Genomic DNA, 15799 nt, shown 5'->3' on the forward strand with positions numbered 1-15799 from the left:
GTTGATGTTTCCTTCCCACTGAAAAAAACAATGAGGATGAGGAAGAGAAAATTTTTGAGGCTCACATTATCACTCCATGAATGTAACAGCCCAGGATCAGTGGAATTAGTCTTACATGCTTGTAATATGTTTCCCATTGCTCTAAGATTGCTATTCAAACAAGTCGCATTATCACTGCATGAACGTAACAGCCCAGGATCAATGGAATGAGTCTTACATGTTCTCCTTGTAATATGTTTCTCATTGCTCTAAGATTGCTATTCAAACAAGTCAGAAATAGTCTTGACTCCAGAGGACAATCCATGTTGATGTTTCCTTCCCACTGAAAAAAACAATGAGGATGAGGAAGAGAAAATTTATGAGGCTGTGCCAAAGAACCATTAGGGCTTGAGTAAAAAGCAGGAGCACGTCTATGCTAGGACAGGGGGGAGAGCAGTTTCTGCCCACTCTCATAATCCTGCTGAGTCATATAGGTTTAAACCCTGCAATTTCCCCAATTTTCTGGAAAAAAAAACCACCACAAAACCTTAAAAAAATAAAAAGCTTGGTATTAGAAAGTTTTAGATCCATATATCTTCATTTTCAGAAGTATCTTCAAGTACCATTGGTAGAGACTTCGCAGACTCACAGCTCTGTGCATCAGGTCACTGATCTCGATGGTCCATAACCTTAACCATGACTCTGAAAAAAAGGGTCCAGAGAGCTGTTCTGGCCTGTACAATTTAAATGAGGATTTATTGTATCTCTCTAGATTACCATCCAATTAGCAAATTTGTTGCATGCCCAGTGTCTCCCACCAATCATCTCAAAGGACTTCACAGATCACTGTTCATCAAAATAATCTATCAGAAGGTGAACAAATCCTAAACAGAGCTGCACAAGTTTCTCTGATGTTTAGTATTTCAATCACACTTTTTAAATTGATGTTTCCATTTTTGGTGAAAGACACAGATAATCAAATAAAAACCTTCACAAATTTTCAGAACAAAAATTCAGCCTGTTCCAGTTTAGACTGTTCCTCTTAGATAAATGGAAAATACTTCCCTAATATAGCATTTCTCAAAACCAACAGTGTATTTTGCTTGACAACATGATCACAAAATTACAAGATATTCAGTCCAGAGCAGGGAGAAACTGTCTTATTTTTCTAGCAAATACTACTGCTATTTTCCAACTTGGTATGATTGCCAGAGAGAGCTTAGGCAAAATAAATATATATAATACAAAATAAGCCATACAGACGGCAGGGGAGAATTTTTCAGACACCACTGGAATCTTATTAAAATATTTAAAGTGAGAAGGCCCAAGTTACCAGCCAAATCCAACCACAGGAAGTATGTGAGAGTTTATTAACAGCTGTGATTGTATGTTTGCAATAACTTTCATCTGTTTCGTGTACATCCAGGTTGTTCTTTCCCCCGGTTTCTCACCTCCGCAGCACTGAAAAGTCAATCGATGCCCACGGGTGAGAGCTCTGCAAGCACAGGCATCAGCCTCAGCAGGAGAAGCTCCGCTGCCTGGCACTGCAGGGACCACCACCAAGGGTAATTGAATTTCCATGCCTATTCCACCCCAGCTCCGCACGCTGACATTGCCAGCTCCGCTTTGCCTCGGCAGAGCGCTCGCCTCTGCGGCACCGAGGGATGCTACCAAGGGAAGATGGGGTGGTTGTCCTGCAGGTAACGTGTTGAGGACTAAGTATCTTAACCAAGATAACCAACGCGTTGCAGAAAAGCTCTTTGCTAGGCACCATATGACTTCAGCTCTGTTTAAGCCTAAAGGATACATTTTAGGGACTATGCATTTATCTTTTGGGTTCTCTGTACCATTTACTCCTTTCTGTGTCGGTTGTCCCTGCAAACATGCACATATTCTCTTAGATTTTCTTTGCTGTTTTCATTAACCTGCCGAAAAAACATTCTAGAAATCTAAAAGAGCTCTGTCATCAGGAGAGGCGAGTGATTCACACCCGACTGTGATGTCTAAAGTTTAGCCTGGCAAATGCATACTGTAACTGCTAAGGAAAAACACTCAGTGCAGATGAAAAAGGACGTCTTTCTTCCCCCTTATCCTCATGGCTAAATATCTCCTTTTTGTAAAACAGTTGAGCTGTTAAGTTCTATGCTAAGGCACGTACACACTTTGGAAAGGTAATTTGAAAGCGAGTTGAGCCATGACAAATAGGGACAGCTGGCCTAATTGAATCATTTGATCTAAGACAGCTCAACTTGGTTATCCTCACTGCAGCCCACATTGATATTAGCGAGTGAATCATTAGCCATGAAATCATGTCGACTTTCCCGATGCAGCGTTCTTGACATGACAGGGAACGCAGTCTGCCTTTCATTACAGCACCAATGAGTTCTTCAGTCTGTCATGAAGGAAGGGAAAGAAAAAAAAAAAAAAAAGAAAGAAAAAAAAAGTGCCTTGAAAACTTTCAAACTCCGCAGCAGAAAGTAATTTGCTGCTACGTACATCGTAGAGCAGCTAAAGGAGAGAAGAAGACACTTTTGGTGGGTCTCAGGTCACCTCAGCCTTGCTCGGCCTCCTGCCGCAGGTATAGGCTGCTGGTGGGACACCAGGTCAACCTTTAGTAATGCCTTATTTCACAGAGCTTATTCTCTTTTCTTGTGCTTATGGGGATGAGAGAGTCTGCAGTGTCATATGCATTTGTAAAGACTGTTTCTAGAAGTAGCTTCTTATGTCATAACCCTTTTGTATATTAATTATTAGTAGCCTAGAGCTGCATCTTTGACATTTGGACCACAATTTTTGGCTCTTCTAAATGCTAACTGGACTGCTCGTAATCTAACTCACATTTCATCTATCCTAGCACAAAAATAATCACCAGAGTTATTTCCCAAATATCTCCAAGGTATTTAGGAAGAGAGATCACTCTTTAAAGTCCTTCCTTGATTTGCAAACTAATGGGCTCATCCAGCTGCCATTGAACGGAATGGAAATTTTCTGTGGGAACAGAGCCAAAGCCAGATCCCAGACTCTTTTAACAGGCATAGGTGGACAAAATTACCTGATGGTTTAGATCAGATTATTGGTGGCAGGACCAGACAAACATAATTTGGGCAAAACTAGGAGCCTGATGAAATTTGGATAGTGTCCAATTAAGGAAGAGCGACAGAAACAGATTTTTTATTTTTTTTTTTTGCAAGTCAGAGAGATATGCCAGCACTCGATGGGGACAAGATTCAGACCTTGGAAAAGAGAACTACCGTATCTTATCTTGCCAATAGTGGTCTAAATAGTAGCTCTGTAATCAATCAGAGAAATCAGAAGAAAAAAGAAATAAGCACAGAGGCAGGGGTATTTATAAATCAAAACCAAGCAAACCTAAAGACAAAACTAAGCCAATTGCAAGCCTGAAAAGACACCAAGAAGTCTGACAATGGCCCAAAAATCTTATTTTCTTTGTGGGGTGTTGCTTAATAGGGGGCTATCTTCCACTTAAAATATGAAAGATAGGTGCAAAGATTTTGTTTAAAAATCTGTTTCCCTGTAACAAGTAGATATCAGTTTGGTAAGCAGGGCTCTTTCCATCCCAAATGTGGAGTTACATTCTATGTCATGAAGGTTGGGAAGTGATCATTATTTACCAGAAGGGGAAAACCTTGCCAGCTTGCCTTCTGGAGAGATGGAAATATAACAGTAGCAAATGGGTAGGAGCTAATCAACATAGAAATTAGACGTACGGAAGGGGCACAGACTTTTTTCAAAGAAATAAAATAGTGAGAAATTTTCGAGTCATTGACACCAATGTTTTTCTCAGTTTCAGTACAAATCACCCAATGCTTACGAAATTCATCTGACTGAGTTAGTGTCCAGACTGCTCGGTTATAATGGAGTAGTAATCCTTAATTGAGCTGTTTTGTGTGAATAACTATATAAATCATAGAGAAGGCAGCTATTTGTCTATTATGGTGATTAGACTAATCGCCTGGGATGTGGGAAACCTGCGTTCAGGCCTCCCCTGTGCCTGATAAACCATGTTTGCACTTCAAATACTGCTAGTATATCCTTGTGGAGTTTCAGGGTGTGTGCAGGGGCCAGACATGTGGGCCTGGGATGCTTTCCTGGGGCTGGACGTGAATTCATAAGTCCTGAACAGGAGCCACACTGCAGCTGGTAAATCTTGAGACAGGACAGACCAAGTAGGGGTGTCCACGCAGCCATTCCATCCACTGCATTCATAAAAGCAAGATCAGCTATATGGAAAACCAATTCCAAGAGATGCATGTCATAAAAGCCTCAAGAAACAGAGCTACCACATTTGCCATATGTAACCCATCCCATGCTTATCCATTCCTCTCATTAGAAAGACTTATTCACTCCGCAACTTCAATCTCAGCTGCATAACAGCTTGAAGACTGTTATATTTTTTCTCAGTCTTTCAAGTCAAGATGAAGACATCCCTTATTTTCCTAGCTACTTGGCAAAGACAGGGCTGAGGTAAGTTTGTAACTCTAAGTTATGTATTTTTTAAACAGTTTCCTTTTTTGAGGTAGAAAAAAACCAACGTATACCAGCTAAGTTTTTGGAAAGGGATCAGTTCTTCACCCTTTGCAAGCCAGGGGTCTAGTGACATATACTTACCAGTCTCACAGAATCATAGAATTATCGTTTAGGTTGGAAAAGACCTTTAAGATCATTAAGTCCAACCATTAACCTAATACGTCCAAGTCCACCACTAAACCATGTCCCTCAGCCCCCCATCTACACGTGTTTTAAATACCTCCAGGGAAGGTGACTCCACCACCTCCCTGGGCAGCCCATTCCAATGCTTAACATCCCTTTCAATGAAGAAAATTTTCCTAATATCGAATCTAATTCGCCTCCTGCCATTTCTCATGCTTTCCTCAAACTGTTTAGCTGATGTGGCATATTTGTTTAGGATGTTAGTTTGTCTGCAAGAAAGGCACAATGATTATATGTAGGTCAGCCCAAATGTGTGTCAATGAAACTTTCATAGCATCATTGTCTTGCATTCAGTATATGTCAACATGCCACAGAAAAGCTGGTTCTGAAAGATTTTATTAGTTCTGAAGTTTTTCATTAGCAGTGTATACGTGCATGTCTGTAAAATATGTCAGATTCTCACATTTCCTAGGGAGAGGAAAACATATATATTTCAGAATTTTCTAGAACAGTCTCAGATGCCTTCTTTAAAACATCAGGAAAGCGACAGTTGCTCTCCTGAGCTCTCCCAAAGCAATCTATGCACAAGCCTTTTACATTTGGAAAGTAGATTTCCTGCCTTTCTAAAACACAGAGCAAGACTATTTTTTTCACTTTGGACTGTTCAGATGGTAGCAGGCCTTAAAAAAAACCCATGACTATTTCCCACTCTGAGCTGCAATACGGTTTTTCAGTGCATGCAGCCAACTGCAAGGAAAAACATTTCTCTGACAACCCTTTCAGACCAGCTGCTGAAGGAACTGGAATTTGGGTTAGTAAATGGTGGATGAGATGTCTAGCCTGCATGGATCACGTCGCTGCCATCCATGCAGAAGCTTTTGTGGGTGCATGAACACACACGTGCACCTTCGTAACACAGACATATCTCCCATTGTTGCCAAATCCAAGCATTCAAGCTACAGTCATAAGACTGGCTAAAAATTAATAAATTTTATGTTTATCTAAATATATACTTAACTATAGTATCTCCCATTGTTGCCAACTCCAAGCATTCAAGGCTACAGTCACAAGACTGGCTAAAAATTAATAAATGTTATGTTTATCTAAATATATACTTAACTATATTAAGGAAGGGTGCTGAACCTGCAGGTGAATAAAATGTGTTAATTGCCATAAACCTTTTTGCAAATCTGGTCTTTGGAGAGCAGCTCCATCAATCCAACTCAGCCCGCTAAGCTCCTGTTGACTTCTCACCACTATAGAAGTGGAAAACATACAGTGGTACAGTAAACTACTCCCTTCATGCATATGCTGCATAACTTTTCTAGTTTCATGCTTCCAATGCTTGGCTAGATTAATTCTTTTTTTTTTTCCACCAAAAAGTACTTGAAAAATAACAGGCATTGTTTTTCTACACCTTTCTCTCCTCCTTTTCTACCAACTTTCTGATTTTTTTAAAAGCTAATTAAAGAATGTCCCCAACAATTATAATTTACCCAATGTTTTCTCAAAAAATATATACAGGTCCACTTCCTGGATGCTAACAATGAGCCATAAAACTTGGTGAATTTTAGGGATCTTCTTTAAAAACCTTTTAATCTTACGGAGTTAACATTGGCCCTGATTTCTTCATCTCTCCAATTTCCTCTAACTTAAAGATGCAAGGTTTATTTAGTACTTAAGAAAACTGAATGTTTGCTGTCTTGGAAGAGTCTGATTTAGTAGCTTGTTTCAGCACGAACCACAGTAATGTAATGCTTTTATTCACTGATGAATTTGAGCAGTACAGCGTTAATCACTCTCACTACCGTATGTCACCTGAATAATCAACAAACCCCAATGATACATGTTCCTAGGTCCTGTAGAGTCCCATTTATCACGGATGTGGAGCCTGTTTATACTTGACATGTCTTATTTGTGCAGAATAAGCAGGGAATTTACTGCATAAATAATGCTATGTGGGTATCGTTTAAACAAAAACTCAAGTGTAGAGGTTTGAACCTATTCAGAACCACATATGTTTGAAAGAAGTAGGAGAGGTGGGAAAGTAGAACTTCAGTAGTAATCATAAAAATACATTTTATTTATAACTTTCAGGAATGTGCTGGTAAATTTGTCTGCTCTGGGTGAACCTCCTGGGGGTTGGACTAGGTGATCTCTGAAGGTCCCTTCCAACCCCGTATCATTCTGTGATTCTGAGCCCGTGATTCTGTGAACTCCTGAGGTTGAATCCTACTACTTGAGCAGGTCATCAGATTTCTGATGTTGTCAGTCTCAGCTGTGGTTCAGAGGAAGATCTTTTGCCCAACCAGCCTTATACAGAGTGGTTTTTTGGTTGGGCTGTTGTTTTTTTTTTTCGTAATGTCATTTGCATATCCTTATCTGAGTGTATAACAAGTTTTATTCATTGCACAGTTTTGAGATGGTGGCAGGACAGCTAAAAAAAGGTGACAAATGTCAGGGTGGGGACTAAGGTGATGGTGACGCTGCTCCACCTGCTTGCCCCATCTCCACCCTCCTCCAACACAGACCACAGCAGATGCAGGATGTCACATGCTGTATGCAGGTTGTTCTTTCATCTCCTTCTGGGGTTAGTTTCCAGCTTGCCAGCTGGTAGAAGCAGTAAAAATCTAACTCCAAGCTTTTGTTTCCTAAAAGGATTTAAGATTGCGTTACAGGAAGAAGTAGTCCAAGAGGTAACAGTATCTGTCTTGATATTGAAAACAGCAAGAGGGGATTATGAAGCCTTGGCAAAGTGGCACAAATCAAGTAATTTTAGCCAGTTTTACATGTGAGACTGAAATCAAGTAACACTCCCTGTGTGGCAACAGGGGGTGTTTAACTATACAGAGGTGCACAAAAAGGCAAAAGATAGACAAATATTGAATAACACATTTGTATCACTGTGTTTAACTATACAGAGGTGACCAACCACGCACAAAAAGGCAAAAGAGACAAATATTGAATAACACATTTGTATCACCAAAACACCTCTAAACAGTATGACTGAGGCACTGACATATGAGAGACATAAATTAGATCTTTGGTAACTCCTCAGGGACAGTCTAGCAGCTGTACTTCTCACGCTTCTATATGTCAACTATTTTCTGAGGTGAAAGCTCGTTCAAAACCTCAACCTTTACTATGTCAGAATCATGGTGTAAACCTAACAAGGTTACTTGCGGTTACTGGAAAGGCAGAACTACAAGAACATGACCAGCCTATAAAGGACAGCACGGTACTTCATAGTTTTACTGGAAAAGTCCTTCAAATGGTCTTGAAGAAGTCTTTCTACAAGCTCTGCAGCCCAGCCTGGGACAAAATAGTTCATCCTGCCACAGATAAACAACTTTATTTAGAAATTTGAGGGCTATTAAACAAGGTGAATTTCCCCAGTGAATCAGCACAAATTTATTAATCCAGGTGTTACTCTAATTGTGATTCATTGGGGATAGGAACTCTGTTCAATGGTCCTCAAACTTACACTTCCATTTAGTGCTGTGCTGCAAACACAGGACTGGGAGCTGCAAGCTGGCTTAAAATTCTGTATATTTCCTTATATTCTGCCATTATTTGCACTTAACTGTGTGAGCAATTCTGGTTTTATTTTTCTAATTATAAAGAGGTTGTTCACAGTCAGGTTTGCACCCCTACTCCCTTGTACCTGCAGTACTATACTTACCATTTTCATATCATAAGGCAACACTTAAAAGGAGGAAAATCAACACATGATCACAAAACAGGACTGGGACAAGCATCAGTCACTTATGGCAGATTTTACTGTCTCAGATAAAAATGCAACTTAAACCTTTTGCAAACTAATCCCACTCCACTTGAAAAACACATTTTCTTTTTCTCCCTTTGTAGTGGAAGACTATTTAAAAAACCCCAATACCTTTGCTTTGAGTATCTTGCCTAAGTTTCCAGCTACATCTTTCTTACCACACTGTTGACTCATTATAATCTTTATCTTCACTCTTTTAACAGTCTTTTTCCCCTGTGCTTCTCTGCTGTGTCAGAGGAGATGGACCAAGTGGTCGCTTCTCATAGAATCACAGACTCATAGAATGGTTCAGGTTGGAAGGGATCTTAGAGATCATCCAGTTCCAATTCCCTGCCATGGGCAGGGACACCTCCCACCAGACCAGGTTGCTCCAAGCCCCTTCCAGCCTGGCCTTGAACCCCTCCAGGGATGGGGCAGCCACAACTTCTCTGGGCAATTCTTTCAAAAACATCTTAAAATGCCACTCTACAGCAATGAACCTACAGCACAAACACAGCCCACAGACACCGTATAGTGGGACCAGGTATCACAGAACATGGCTGCTCAGTGTGACGTTGTTGGATACCTGATTCAATGTCTTATTTTCCACATCCCTGAAGTTGTGCATGTATAAGCAGCAATGATGTTCGAAGAAAAAGAGGATGGATCTACCCCTGCGGATGAATACAGAGATTTAAAGGGAATTAAAAATAGTGGGGCACAGGATGCATGTGACAATTCTGCTCCATTGGCATCACCTGTAAAATGCTGCACGCAGCTGCAGCACCATGGCAATGTCAAACTACGGTCCAGCAGGACACAAGAATTTACTGAAGAGGTTACAAATATCCGTCTACTGAAAAAACAGAGTCATGGTTGTGGCCTTTCTGTTGCCCACCATTCATTTACTCCTTAAGCGCTGTGTATCTATGAGTTTAATTTTGTTTGTTGAAATCATTAAATGGGAAAACATCTCTATGTGGAACGAGCATGAGGTAAAGAGAGACTCAGATTTAACACCAGTGTGCTAAGGATAATGGACGATCTTATCTTTTAATGCCACCTCCGGCTCTACTCAGATCTGTTCAGTGTAGCTGTAGCTTGCTGCTGGATGCTGAGACTACACATCCAGATGTAGAGGTTTTGGCTTTTTAGTCTGATTTCCCCCGGCTCAGAAGGGGAGTTTATTTCGGTATTATAGCTGTCACTCTTAATGACTTATCTACATTGCTGAAATGAGCTGTGTAGGAAACTTATTCAGAGTAGAGAGATACCTACAGAGGTTCAATGCTACAAACAAAGCAAGGAAAACCAGTTCTCTCTGGTGAAATGACCACATGATACTACAAAGAAGAAATTCCCATATTGATGTACTGAACTCAGTTTGTAATGAGGGACTTACAGGTCTATGAATTTTCAAGCAGGTTAACACTTTCAGATTATCATTTTCCCAAAAAAAAAAAAAAAAAAAAAAAAAGAAGAAAAAAAAAAAACAACAAAAACTTTGGGACAAAACATCTCACCTACTTATGCCATTCTTTTAAAGTGTAAGCCTTAGAAATTAAGGAAAGTCTCCCAACTTTTCCTTGTCACATTCCCTGTAATCTTCTGGATAATATCTGATAGAAGACACTCACTCTCATTTTGAACAGAAGCTGTACCTGGACTCTAATCAAGCATTCCTGCTAAATCTTAGAAATCTTTGCCTTTTATCAGTCGCATACTTCATTCCTTTAGAAAGTTAAACTTGTTTAGCAACACTTCAGGTCACTGCTAAGGATGAATGTGAGATCAAGAGTGGAATTGAAAAATCTGCTTTCCCTTTGGCTTAAAGAAAAAAAAAGTGAAAGAAATTGATCCTGTTTTGCGCATCGTTCACCATAGATAAGGTGAAAAGTTTGATGCCACTGTAATTGCTATAAATTCACCCTAACACGTTTTTTTTGTAGTGCTACTTTAAGCTAAAAAACTTTCATTTCCTAATGAAACATACTATCACTGAAGAACCTGAACATCAATAGCTCCATTCAAAACTCAGCTGAACTAAATTTAACATTCTAAAACTTGAGAGCTTCATTAAATGTTAATTTAATGTGTAGGGGGTTTTTTTCCAGATTAATTTCAGATTAATTTGCATATAGGCATTTGTGCAGCTCAAGCAGTATCTTTCCTTTCTGTCAGTTCCATCATCTGATGGACGGTGGAGAGAAGAAAATGTATAGACAAGACGTACAGTGATAAAGTAAGTTGAGGAAGATTTAATTACAGACCATTATTACATATTTTGCCCTGCAAGCATGGAAAGGTAAAAGAGTAACATAAATTTGCTAATAATTAGAGTGGTAGAAGATACTAGAACATCTTAGATAAATAAAGTGGGCAGTTTGAAATGGCAGAGCAAGGTACATGACTATTATTAATGCTACTGCACTTGCTGCTGAAGTTTAAAAATGGTTTGACAACGTAGTATGGTTTATGCACATCAAATGAATTGAGTATTTCTACCAGCACAGTTAAAAATACATAAGAAATTTCAGAAAGTGGGTTTATGGGTGTCTGAGGGAAATCACCACAGATGGGTATGGGAATTCTGAACTGTTGTGAAAATTGCTAACACTTGCAAAACACTAGCTGAAAGAAAACAGAAAACTATTCCTGCTGCTCCCAGCACAATCATTTATTTATTAGGGACGTGCCATTTATGTTTGGAACTTTTTCATATGTTTCCAATAGAGTATGTCTACAGGGAGAAGTTAGAATGAAGCAAGTTACGGCTGAATATATAACATAGTAAGTTTCAGATCCAGAATCTTATTATTTATTCAGGGGCCCTGTAAATTTGACCTCCGTACCATGGTTTGGATTTCCATTGGTAGCAACAAAATCAAAATTCAGTTAATGGGAGGTTATCTTGGCACCACAGGCCACCTTGCACGTTCGTACAATGTAACCTGTTATATTTCCACCAGGTACTTAATAGCTGTTCTTCTAGAACTCATGAAGCACTTCATTTCCCCATAACAGGTAAATGTACCTATTACCAATATACATCACAGAAGATGTCCTAACTGGCTAAGAACTACTAAATTAGTGCCCAATGAGATGGCAAGGATGGACACCACCCTCCCCTGAGCCTCCAGCACAGAGCTTGGGTGTGACAGCAATCCTCCATGCTTGGATGTCACCACTTGGTTCTTCTCCAGCACCTTCCAGACCGGGGCATGAAGGAGAAGAGCAGCAGCAGCAGCCCAGAGAGCTTCCATATCAGGATACTTCAAGTATAGTCCCTAGGGCATGGGAAGGAGCTCTCTTAGGAGGAGAGACATAATATGGTTTGCCCCTTAAGCAGAAGAGCCAACCACATGTGATAGGGACAATGGCTTAAATCACTGACTGCCAAGAAAAACATTGTTTTGATTGGGGGCCACCAGAGAGAAGCATAAAGCAAAAATCATTAAATAGCTAGAGCAGGGCGGTAGCTACTACAAAACAATCTGCTAAAAATGGCAATTCATGATAAATCATTCTTATCATCGTACCCTAAGTGCTATCTCATCATGGCTCGCAAAATAAAACATTGTCAATCTGAGTAATAATAAAACAAACACTGAAATCATACCACAATATTGACAAAATGTAAGATAATCAACAAACTATTAGAATGGGCCTGTTGACTCAAGCAAATGGAATGTAGTAGAACAGCTGTTCGCTTTATCCTGCCCATAAAGGAAAACCTTGGTGACTCACTGAGGGCTTTATGAAATACCGGCTTTTTTTTTCCCCTTTCTGGTATGAATAGAATTCTCCAGCCCTGTCTCGTGTGTGCAGCGTGCACCTACCTCGACTCTGCTTGCCATAGCAAGTGATACTAAACACTTGCCACCTTCGAGGAGGAAATGGGATAAGAAAATGACTAATCTATTTTCAAAATTTTTAACAACGATCAAAGTGATTCAGATTCCATCAATGGGCAGAAAAGAGCCTAAGAGATTTTGGGAGCCTTTTCAGTTCCCACGTCAAAATGTAAAAAGGTCCGGTGGGAGCAGAAATGTGATTTTATTGACTAATGCCAGAAAATATCCTTTCAAGCTTTCAGGAAGAAGATATGGCAGTATCTGTGACTTAGGGGAAACTACAGCCCAAAGAGCCAATTCTAGATCATTGCAATGATCTCAATCATAATTTTTTCCCTGTTCAGGAACTTGAAATAATAGAGACATTGTAGAGCAAAACAGATGCTTAAAGGCACTCCCTAGGAACTATAGACTTTCTAGATTTTTTTAGCATTGAGTCATAGCATGGTGCAAAGACATGTATTTCCCCAAGCACCTGCGCTTTCTAGAAAAAAAAAATAATGGTGTTTTTATCATTGGTTTCATTGCTGAAATGGCATTTAGTATGCTGCGTGCGAAAGCACTCAAGTAATCTCTAAGACATTGCATAGCAAAATAGAATATATCTAAATTGCTCCATCATTGCAATTATAAAAAACTACTCAAGGTTGGAAAGTTAAACTAGAAGAATACATTTACATAAGCATGACTGTATTCATTTTTGATGGCTGACACGGAGTAGCACAGTGAAGATGAAGCACAGAAAAAGGCAAGGACTTACCCCTACCTTTTGAGACGGCTGCTCTGAGATGTAGCCCACTGGCTCTCGCAGGGAGCTGTGAAGTTGAACCTGACATTTTAAAAATTAAGGGTTTGGGGAGAAGGTAAGAGACCATATAAAAAGAATAAAACTCATAAAGCACCACTAATCACAGAGGGAGAAAATTCTGCCGGTACAGGAGATACCAAAAAAAATCCTAAAAACCAAAACCAAACAAAAAAGAGCAAACAATTTAAAAAAATTAAAAGCAAAATAATTTTGTAATATTTTTTATAACATACATAACATTTATAAATAGTTTTGCTCAACATAGGAAAACAATGTCCCAAGGTGCATGAGCTCCCATACTAAGCTGTTGTAAAACTCAGGTGAGACCTTTCATTGGGTGGGAGCAGCCAGTTGAGTGATGAAAGCTGTTGTGTCATCTTCAGAGCTACACCTTTCTGGTCATGGCCAGGGTCTGTCTGCTGCCATGAACAGCTCGAACTCATTAGTCTGACCTGACAAAACCTACTTCCTTGGAAAACAGAGGTCATTTCCAACTGGTCATTTCCAAGGATTGGGGAGGTTGGGCAGGGCTCCACCACCACTGCCACCATCACCGAAGCCGGGTGGCTGATGGGCAAGTCGCCGGCAGCCGGTCGTGAGCATCGGGCTGGCAGTTGCTAAGAGACAGCACATGCCAACATGGCTTGAATGGGAGCCAGCCAAAACGGCGGGGCTGCAGGAGGGGACGGCTCACACCCAGCAGACCAACCCCTGGCATCTTCTCCCTCAGCTCCCGACGGCTCCTGGAGGTGGTGGGCGTCAGCTCGCATTGGGGTGGCCTTTGCACGAGCAGCGGGGGCTTTGCCAATTCTCCCCAGTCCTGCTCAGTAGCATTTATTGATAATGGCAATGTGTTAATTATAGGAGACCCGCTCGCGGATTGTGAATCCAGCAGGAAGGAACACATTGTGGTACAAAATGTTCCCCTAGCACCAGCATGTGCCCACCCACCTATTTTCCTCCCGTTTGATTTACTTTCCATTTGTCTCTCAATATTGCTTTATCCTCTGCATTCACTGAGGAACCAGAGCTGCTCAGATGGCAGAACAGGTCCTCCAGATGAAAGCATCATAGAATCACAAAATCATAAAATGGTTTGGGTTGGAAGGGACCTTAAAGATTATCCAGTTCCAACCCCCCTGCCATGGGCAGGGACACCTCCCACTAGAGCAGGTTGCTCAAAGCCCCATCCAGCCTGGCCTTGAACCCCTCCAGGGATGGGGCAGCCACAGCTTCTCTGGGCAACCTCTTCCAGTGTCTCACCACCCTCACAGCAAAGAATTTCTTCCTGAGATCTCATCTAAATCTCCCATCTTTCAATTTAACACCTTTACCTCTTGCCCAATCACTCCACTCCATCATGTTTAGTTCCTCACAAGCTCTCCAATGCAACAGCACTGGGAACTGGTCGGGCAGGTCTGAAAATCTTCATGGAACTCAAGAGCCCCTTGGCATTTAGTCTAAAGACTGGTCCCCAAAGATGAACCAGAAACGTTTTATTTCAAAAGTTTTAGGCATGCCAACAAGGAGAAGGCCACTTGTCCGCTCTCCTCAGCAGCCACGTTCACATAAGCCATAATTAGTCACGGAATAAACATTCACATCATTCTCTTACAAAGACTTTTTGAACTGCTTCAGCCAGAGATTTTAGCCAAGAGGGCTTTTGAATTTTAAAACTCAAAGCCAGTTTTCCACCCTGGACTGGAAGACTGAAGAGTCTTCCTTCAGCAGATACAAAGCCAGGAGAAATGAAGCCACATTTTAGAAGCGGTGAGGGCCTGTACAAATTTCATGAAAAACATGATTAAAAAGCAGGATAAAGGCAGGATTGAGAGTGTCACACAAACCTGCTTTTTTCCAAACAATTGCTCTGTTTTCTGAGCACAGAGGTTATGGGCAGTGCTGGAGGCAGAGCAACAGGAGTCACGCATGCTCCAGCCACATCTAAGCAGCTCACAAAGAGAGGGGAAGAAAAGGTCTCCTCCTATCTCAGATTCAACAAAAGAACAGTGAACTTTCACATCTTCCCACTTGCCACAGAGAACAATATTAGGAGTCACCTGCATCAGTCACTGAGGAAGTGAGAGGTGTCAACAATCAGAAGTCAGATGTGAGTTGGCCTCCAAACGCTGACCTGAAGCTGTATACTGAATTGCTTGCTTTCACCTTTTGTCAGATCTCTTCTAGACAATATTGGAGTCATCTCAGAAGAATACAGGTGAGACACTTCACAGGAGTGCTCACATTCAGTTCTACCAGTCTGTCTCTCAGAAACCAACAAACAAAACCTCTACATATTCTACTTTTTATCTAGATTTATCTTATTTTTAAAAAGTGTGTAGCCCTTACTGCAAAAAAAAAGCAAATTATAACAGAGGAAAAGGAGATAAATAAAGTGAAAAAAGTATTTATAGAATTGATGTTTGCTATTCAATACATAGTTAACTGCTGGTCGAAATAACATCTTTGGGATATTCCCTCATCATTATTTAATTTTCTGCAACTTCCACTTTCTCCTAAGATGTTATGTGCCCTAATGCAGTACACAACATTTAACATACAGAGTCTTAAAACAGAAATATTAGCCATTCCATTAACAAACCTCAGTTAATATATCTGTATAATCACACATCATTCATATGAGACTATCTAAAATAAGTCTTCATAGGAAGCTAATCTTTCACTCACACACCTAATCATTTTTTAGATTGTTTAAAAGCCTGC

Source organism: Calidris pugnax, unplaced genomic scaffold (assembly GCF_001431845.1).
Source record: "Calidris pugnax isolate Ruff unplaced genomic scaffold, ASM143184v1 scaffold5, whole genome shotgun sequence".
NCBI classification, from domain to species: Eukaryota; Metazoa; Chordata; class Aves; order Charadriiformes; family Scolopacidae; genus Calidris; species Calidris pugnax.